This window comes from Rhipicephalus microplus, unplaced genomic scaffold (genome assembly GCF_043290135.1).
Source record: "Rhipicephalus microplus isolate Deutch F79 unplaced genomic scaffold, USDA_Rmic scaffold_50, whole genome shotgun sequence".
NCBI lineage: Eukaryota > Metazoa > Arthropoda > Arachnida > Ixodida > Ixodidae > Rhipicephalus > Rhipicephalus microplus.
The window spans coordinates 488,047-495,512 of NW_027464623.1; positions in this window are offsets into that span (position 1 = coordinate 488,047).

Here is a 7,466-nt window from a genome sequence, read left to right on the forward strand (position 1 = left end):
GACAAAAATGCTATAGGCCCGTGACTTTAGTGATGTCAGCACATGTAAAAAAAACGCTGGATGGTTGAAATTTTGCCAGCCTCACACTACGATATATGCCTCAAACTGCCATCCCGATTCTGGTACATAGTTCCCTACGTACGATTATTCCGACACTTTTGCCTGCCACAACAAACGCATTTGTATAAAGACAAAATTTAGAAAAAAATTAAAGCAGCAAAATGGGATGTGCTTTGATTTCAATGCGCGATAAGTAACTCAAGGCAGTCTGAACTGCTTAGTAGTTCCGAACTACGGGAGCGTCTCCCAATCACATACTCTCGGTGCGTGTTATCCAAGAATTGATTAATTAAGGCAAACGTCCAAAGCACCTCCTGAAACAAGCAAACTCATGGGCCTCGCATGTACGTGGGTTTCTCACGTCAGTGGCGTTAACACGGATAATTAAAGAAATGATCAGCACTTGATGGCGCCATCTTATGACGTCCCACATCGTCATAACGTGCGACGCCATCACGAAGTCACATAGCACAACGTCACATCAAAGGACAACACAGCCTAGTCAATGGTAGGCCGATCCTTGAACCCGTGATAAACCAGCGTATGTAAAGAAAGTAGAAAGTTCGTAGTGCCTTCGATCTTGGAGGCATTGCAAAATTACATTTCGAAAGCGCGCTTTCGGAAGGGCCCGCGGGAGGCGCAGTACATTGACTTAGAATAAATAGAAAATAGTTTTCTCGTGCACGTCGACTAAGCTTGATGCATGAGCGAAACTGTTTTGTTTTTTATGTAAAACACAAAAATCGTAAAATGAATGCACTCATACAGCAAGATGCCCTGAAACAGATAACCGGTGATCTGTTAGAATAACAAAACAATCGAAAAATCAAAAGAAGGTAGGCTAGTAGTCGCGGACTACGGGTAATTTGGTTGTCCGATGAGATCTGGGAAATTCCCCGGCGTAGCGACGCAGTCGGCGGAAAGAAAACGACCGTAATTGGGGACCGTTCACAGAGGGCTTCGGGCCGCAGTGATCCTCATATACTCTGCGGCTAGCCATGCTTATCTTATTTACGCTTGTTTTCTCGGGAGTACCACAGAAACCTCCTTGTTTCTTTTAAGTGCACATATAAGGTGACATATGAAGAGAGAGATGAATGTTTTAATGAAAGCCACAGATGCTAGCCTGGCTATCCGCCTGTCATGCAGTCACAAGTGCTGCGGGATGATGTTTTTTGATTTACAGATTCATAATTTCATAACCACCTGCCCGCGCGAACATGCACACACATTACGATGTTTACAAAGTCTCATTAAGCCTCGCAAACCGTATTAATGTCAGCAGCTTCTTCGTGGTGCCTTGCGGCGTAGTGTGGCTTTTCCATGGCCCAGAATATGTCGCCGTTCTAAGCGCGATTCCCAGTGAAGGCGTAAGGGTGCCTTCCGAGAATTGCTGTCTGGTGCGCATCGCCTGAATTTACTCAAAACATGTTTCGGGTCTTTTAGAAGGTTGCACTGAACGCACAATGACATCGAAAAAGAAATACGAAACATTGAAGTATAAGCGTCAAGTGAGTCCCTTATTATTACTCAGTCAAATCTGCACTGTCATTGTTTAAAGAGCAGGGTTACGTCCACGCTGGCTTTTGATGATAACAGTGGCTGTGTGGCAATGATGTTGCTCTCGAAGAACGGCTTAATTGCCACCTTAAGATCCACCACAGATGGGAGGCGCGCCTACGGATGACCGCACCCAGTTAGTCCATGTACGCAGTTCCTACCGAAGCCAACAGTCTCTCCCACTGACACCACATCCATGAGCCTTTCTCGCGATGGAGATGGCAGACACTTTTCAATCATGTTTTACAAGCACGAGTTTAAAGGCAAGACCATGGTTTCTTTCTCGCTTCCACTAGCCTTCCTAAGCGTGCTATCTCCCCCTCGCCACTTCGTTCAGAAAACACGTGAAATGTCTAAACTAAGCATTGAGCCAGTCAGGATGCCACGCTGTTCACACAAACGCTCCTATCTTCATTTGCTCAGTCATAAACGCTGAAAACGCAGTGAAATCAGCTTATAGCGCATGATATTCACGCGAGAGAAGGCAGATGGAAACTGCGAGTGCATGAAAAATCACGCCAGGCGGCGATTCACAACAGATAGCTCTCGTATATCGGCCAGTCAAGAGGTTCTTTCATTATGACGTCACGTGAACGATCAGTTGGCGTTATGAAGTGTGCCTCAAAGACTGCTTACGGTCTGTACTTGACCGATCTGTACTTATCGATCTGTACTTGACCGGAACCAAACATGCGCCAAGAGTAACTATATTGTAGCTATCACCATAAACCCAGTTGCGAGTATCAGGCTCACTAGCGGCAAGGAAAGTAAAACTATGTCCTTTAGCACGAGAAACATTACGAGAAGTTTCGGCACCTGGAGGGCATTCAATAAATCAAGCATTACAAGCCTCCTTTGCCCAAACACCATGCAACACTGCTCTTGGGTGGCACGAAAAAGTACAAAGTTGTGTTTGCAAAAATACTGGCTGGTTAAGTTCCATTTGCCGTGTGACACTCGCTATTTTCATTGTACCACGCGCCTTCCCAAGGGCGTCAAGCGAATGCGCATAAAAGACAGGTCAGTGTTTGCTTTCTCAGCGGACCTCAAAGCTGCCTTGCTGGAGTCCTTGAGTCGAAGATACTCACTGCTGTTTTCTTTGTACACTTTTTATTTTGACTGCATGGATCTCTCACGCTCGGTGCGTTCTTTCATTTATTGTACGCACTATATACGCGTAAAAAACCAAAGAAACCATGATGTTCGTGGAACCGCATGCCTCCATCGGTTCCCTTTGCTCCTCCCATCTCTCTCACTACCGACCTCGTCAATTATGCGCCCTTCGAAGCACGAAATAAGCAACGTCCAAGTTCTTCTTAGAGAGCCGAAAGAGAAAGGGACTAATAAAGCCGATATTTATTCGACGGCGTATGCGTGCAGTGCTGCGTAAAGTTGGGCAATGATAATGTACCGATAACTTTCTTAACTACAATGAAAAGATGCTATAGCTCAATATCAAATCTATAGAGAGGATGTGGTAAGTTTTTATTAGTTATAAGAAGGAGAGGTTTACAATTTGTCGGCGCAAACGTGCCACCGTGCCAACCTTTCAGGAGGCCTGTGGTAAGGACAGTGCATCAAAAACAAATTAGCAGTGGCCTATCTCGGCTGTGTCAGGATATACGTAGCGCGAGCTGTGGGCGGATGCACAGCCAGACATATGGACGGACGGACGCATGAACGAATACATGAACAGATAGACGGCACCGAACAAGCTCACGAAAGTCAAGCACCAGCGCACTAGTGACACGCCACTCCAGGAACTTCCAGGCCTTCTCCAGCACGCCAGTTGTGTGCCGTGCAACGTCACTTCTCTTCAGGCATGCGCAGCACGGCTCTCAATAGGCGATGCGAAACTGTTCACTCACGGCCAATAGCTTACGCTATAATAATGTGTACACGAATAAGTTTATAATTCTCTTCTTTACTGTGACACACGAATGTTCTCACTGCAAATATGAAGAGATGAAGGAGTGAAGTGAAGTGGCCCATTCCTTGCAAGAATCTCAAGGCTTTCTTTTCAAGGTTGGTTTGATTGATTGATTTGATTTGTGGGGTTTAACGTCCCAAAACCACCATATGATTATGAGAGACGCCGTGGTGTAGGACTCTGGAAATTTCGACCACCTGGGGTTCCTTAACGTGCACCCAAATCTGAGCACACGGGCCTACAACATTTCCGCCTCCATCGGAAATGCAGCCGCCGCAGCCGGGATTCGATCCCGCTACCTGCAGGTCAGCAGCCGAGTACCTTAGCCACTAGACCACTGCGGCGGGGCTTTCTTTTCAAGGTATACGTCGTTAAAGTGTGCTAACAAGTAAACTGGGGTGCCCCGCCGTGGTGGTCTAGTGACTAAGGTACTCGGCTGCTGACCCGCAGGTCGCGAGATCAAATCCCGGCTGCGGCGTCTGCGTTTCCGATGGAGAAGGAAATGCTGTAGGCCCGTTTGCTCGGATTTGGGTGCATGGTAAAGAACCCCAGGTGGTCGAAATTTTTGGATCCTCTCGACTACGGCGTCTCTTATATTATTATGGTGGTTTTGGGACGTTCCACCTCACATATCAATCATTCGTCAACAAGTGAACTGGCGCTTCTCTCATTTCAGATTCATAGTGTAACGTCTTCGTTTAAAAGTTCCTAAGTGAATGAACAAGAGGCAGCTAACAAAGAAGTCATTTACGGTGTCCTCCCGGTGAGATGGACGAACGCCCTGCACAACTCAGAGGCCCCCAACCAATTCTTGGCCATTCATCTGGCCCGAAGAGCAAGAACTTTGCAAGGGCTGGGCTTCTCGACAAGGAGTAATAGAGTTCGGCACTTCAAACTGCACTACATTTATGAGCAATTCGACAAACCAAGCAATAAGTAAAGCACGACCGAGTGCTTAGCATGTTTAATTAAAATAGTTGTTAGTGTATAAGATGTCTATAACGTCACATTGATTGCTCCATGTTCCGGAGTACACGTACCCTATCGCACAAGCTCAGGATCTCTCGTAGATCAACCACGTATAAAAAAAACACGCCCGTAGCGGCAAAGGAACAGAGATTGCTGCTCTGTACCACGAGCTCGGGTCACTATCGTTATGCATATACCAGCTGACCCCGCCGCAAACTTCACTGCCAGCAAGCAGCGGCCACGTCACCTTCACGTCTTCGTAATTTTTTCCCTCTCCCAGTTTCGCAGAGATTCGTGAATTCTGTAACGATCTTACGACAAAAGCCTTAGGCAGGTATGGACAAGAAAAGTTTTAGTTCGTTTTTTGTATAAAGCTGTCTTGAAGGGCCATTTGGACTATATAGTTGAATAAGAAACAAGACTAAAGCTATCACGTGCGCATTAACATGGAATGCAAGAATAATGAGCCGCGTGTCCAAATGTCCCAAGTTAACAGCTCAAAAACACAACCTCTTGTGCGGCTCTGTCCCACTCTTTAATAATAGCGAGCTCCTCTCAAGATATCATCAGATGATCGAACGTGAAATCAACGAAGTTATTCATATAAAGAAGAAAGGAAACATATCTACCGGTGAGCCTTCACTGTTCTTCCTCGAAAAAGATATAATTTTTTGAGCTGTTAACTTGGGACACTCCGACACGTGGCAAAATTATCTAGAATTTAATTTTGGTGCGCACATGGTGGTTCTATTCTTGTTTCTTTTTTAGCTAAATACTTTTTGGTGCAGTAAGTTTACACACAGTTGTTCTTCAGAGCTTGTGTTTTTTGGTTTTTTTTTACTTCATCCCGTTGTTCCAATGTTTCCCCCTTGGTATCATTTTTTGGGTGTGTAAAAAGAAAGAGGATGCACTAATGCGCCTACAAATAACACTGATAAACATGAGTGCTGCCTAAAAAAAAGAGGGGTGTCTGGCACATGGTAAAACGCCTCTTTGGCTTTCCCACGGCGCGCATGGGAACAAAACGTGAGCTATTTGCAAGACTGGTCTTTACAGTGACCTTGTACGTACTGTCGCGGCGACGCTGTTTAGCGGCTGTATGGCACAAGCCACATAGAGGCGCCTATCCTGCACTACAGACAATACGGCTCATTTTGTGGAAATACCTAGATCAGCAGCTGGAAACGCCCGGCGAAGAGGCTTTCCTTCAACAGTGGCGCACTCGTTTCTTCGAAGTAAGAGGAGACAGCTGAAGTTTCCAGTTGTGTCGTACTAGCCATGCGCCCACTCTAGTACGCATGCATAAGTGTTATTCTGTAAAATGTGATTAACTTGATTCATTTTAATTTTCTTTTGACTTGTAACATCTGGATACACAGTGATCGATTAGATTTTGTTGCTCATTTGTAAGATGTATACACTGTCCTTACTTGTTTTTGATGTTTTGTTTGTGTGTGTACACTGAACTTCCCTTTCTCAATCCTGGCCTTCGGACGGCACGGCTTTAGGCTCTGCCATAGTTGAGTATTAAGTACTTGAAATAGTTACCCACTTTTTCTAAACACACACACACACACACACACACACACATACATATGTTTTAAAAAACTTCCGCCCTATCCACGAAGTGAATGATGATGAGTGGGCGAAGCTCCGGAGGTAAACCTGATAAACCATGAATCCTCTGTACATTTTGCCCACTCGATTTTATTACATCGCTCCCCCTAGCGTACGTCGCCGCACTAAATCGAACGATTGCCTTCAACCAATGACACGCGCCATATGTGACATCATTCCTATTTTATAATATCTCGCGTCTTTCATCAACTACAAGTACCGCTTTCTAGTTTATAACATCTTGCATCTTTTCATCATCAGCTACAAGTACCACCATCTAGTAAACACCACAAGAACTAAACGAGAGGTGGCTACATACAGGAGACGGTACCGCCATCTAGTGAACACTGCAAGAACTAAACTAGAGGTGGCTACATACAGGGGACGGTACCGCCATCTAGTGAACACTGCAAGAACTAAACTAGAGGTGGCTACATACAGGCTACAGGGGACGCACAGCCCACGCCCTAAGGAGCTTCGCCCCTAAAAGGTAGTTTTGGTTGCTACTCTACTTTCACGTCACAAACGTCAGTTACTCGTGACGTGGTCACGCACGCTAATGTGGCTTTTCCGTGGCTGCTCCATAGCATGACTCTGTTTGCGTTATACTAGGGGCCATTTTGAATGTTATCGCTACGTAGCTATGTAAAAATCGCCATTTTGAAAATTTTATACCCAACGTCAACCCAACTAGCCAGTCTGTTGCATGAAGTCATCGGAATGAGTACCGTAGCCCTATGCGAAGTTACTGTTGCTTTTATTGGGTGCAAAATGAGAAAATAAACTGCAATAATTAACTGCAATATCCCAATAAAGATCTTACGTGAACGAAAATATCAGCAAGCTATAAAGATGGCCTGTTAAAACAGGAAGGGAAAAATACGAAGACAGAGGCCAGGAACATGTACTCACAGCCACGACCACGTCTGTGTCGAGCGCTCGAGCAGCTTTGCGGCCCGGAACCTCGAAGCAGTTTTGGGCTCTGAAGTGGTGTATTAGGAGCATGCACGGCCTAGTTGTCAGGCTGACCACGTCAGAGCCTGGTACTGCCCCAAGGTTTCGCCCCGCAGAGCAATAACCGTTTGTTCGCGTGCTCTACACAGACGTGGCCGCGGCTGTACATGAGACCAGCCTCCTTAGGATATACTCTGTGTGTCTCTTGAGTGACATTAGCACAGGGTACAGCTGTGGTGTCTGCTCTAGTATAGACAAAAACAATAAAGGATGTTGAATACCTTCATGTGCAACAGGCTCATTAGAAAGCTAGGCTTGCCTATTTGCACGAGTTCTGACAGTTTAGATCAGCTCGGTATATATAATAACATACACG